General features: G+C 32.5%; 1 non-coding gene across 1 annotated transcript; it reads right to left on the bottom strand.

Moving 5' to 3' along the window:
- Window positions 1-1,170: 1,170 nt before the first annotated feature.
- Window positions 1,171-1,277, bottom strand: LOC138381094 (U6 spliceosomal RNA). Its single transcript, XR_011233036.1, has one exon. It is a non-coding gene; the product is annotated as a U6 spliceosomal RNA (small nuclear RNA).
- Between the last annotated feature and the right edge of the window lie 325 nt (window positions 1,278-1,602).

Raw genomic sequence — 1,602 nt, 5'->3', positions numbered from 1 at the left:
ATTGCTAAACAAAACAGATAGAATTAAACCAGACAATTGTGGTGCAATAGTACACACCATTAAAGATGGGCAATAGATTGGATTAAACTTAATTTATGCTAATTTACCTTATTACTCTAACATAAAAAAAAATCTCAAGATATACAGAAATATTCTGAAATATCACTGCACCCTTTTTATGTGAGGAAAGTAAAAAAAAAATCTAATGATCTTGTTTCTTTTTTAGTATTCTTTGTAAGTAAAATGTTTATTGGTGAAAAGGTAAGTTATAAAAAAATTTAAAATTAATACTGGCACAAGAACAGAGACATAGACCAATGGAACAGAACTGAGAACCCAGATATAAAAGTATTCTCATATAGCCATCTAAACTTTGACAAAGCAGACAAAAACAAACACTGAGGAAAGAATCCATATTCAATAATTGGTACTGGGAAAATTGTATAGCTACAAGTAGAAGACTGAAACAGGATCCACACCTCTCACCTCTCACAAAATCAACTCATGGTGGATAACAGACTTAAACCTAAGGCATGAAACTAGAAGAAAATGTTGGAAAAACTCTTATAGACATTGGCCTAAGCAAAGAATTTATGAAGAAGACATCAAAGGCAATCGCAGCAACAACAAAAAGAAATAAAGGGGACTTGATCAAATTAAAAAGCTTCTGCACAATCAAGGAAACTATCATGAGAGCAAACAGAGAACCTATAGAACGGGAGAAAATATTCGCATGCTACACATCGAGAAAGAGCTGAATATCAGACTCTAAATAGAACTCGGGGAAATCAGCAAGAAAAAAAAATCAAACAATCCCATTAAAAATGGGCAAAGGAGATGAACAGAAACTTTTCGAAAGAAGATAGACTAATGGCCAACAAATATATGAAAAAATGCTCAACATCTCTAATCATCAGGGAAATGCAAATTAAAACCACAATGAGATATCACTTAACTCCAGTGAGAATGGCCTTTATCAAAAAGTCCCAAAACAATAAATGTTGGCATGGATGCGGAGAGACAGGACACTCATACAGTACTGATGGGACTGCAAACTAGTGCAACCTCTGTGGAAAGCAACATGGAGATATCTTAAAACAGATACAAGTAGACTTACCATTTGATCCAGCAATCCCATTATTGGGCATCTACCCAAAAGAACATAGGATTTTTTTAATAGAATGTGCCACAGATTTCCGTGTCATCCTTGCACAAGGGCCACAACAATCTTTTCTGTATCATTCCAATTTTAGTGTATGTGTAGCCAAAATGAGTACTACTTTAGGCTATTGTTTAATATGAATACATATAACTAAAAATAGTTAGTTATGAAACTTATTTTGTTTTTTAAACCGTAGTTATATATTGCTTCAAGTAGAGAGAAAGCAAATCTTTCTAAATCACCAACTATGCTGTGTTGTATCTGAGGATAGTAGAAAATAAAATGTTGATATATAAACAACTATGTATTTGAAAACTTAGAAAATGTTACATATTTTAATTTTTAAAAAATTGTGAAAATTTACAGTTTTGATCAATGTGTGACTGGATATTGTTCCCAATTATCTTGGGTCCCTATTTAAAAGAGAAACATAACAACCG

The sequence above is a fragment of the Eulemur rufifrons genome, chromosome 2 (assembly GCF_041146395.1).
Source record: "Eulemur rufifrons isolate Redbay chromosome 2, OSU_ERuf_1, whole genome shotgun sequence".
NCBI lineage: Eukaryota > Metazoa > Chordata > Mammalia > Primates > Lemuridae > Eulemur > Eulemur rufifrons.
Note: the sequence above shows the minus strand (reverse complement) of the source record. Positions and strands in the feature narration are given on the sequence as shown.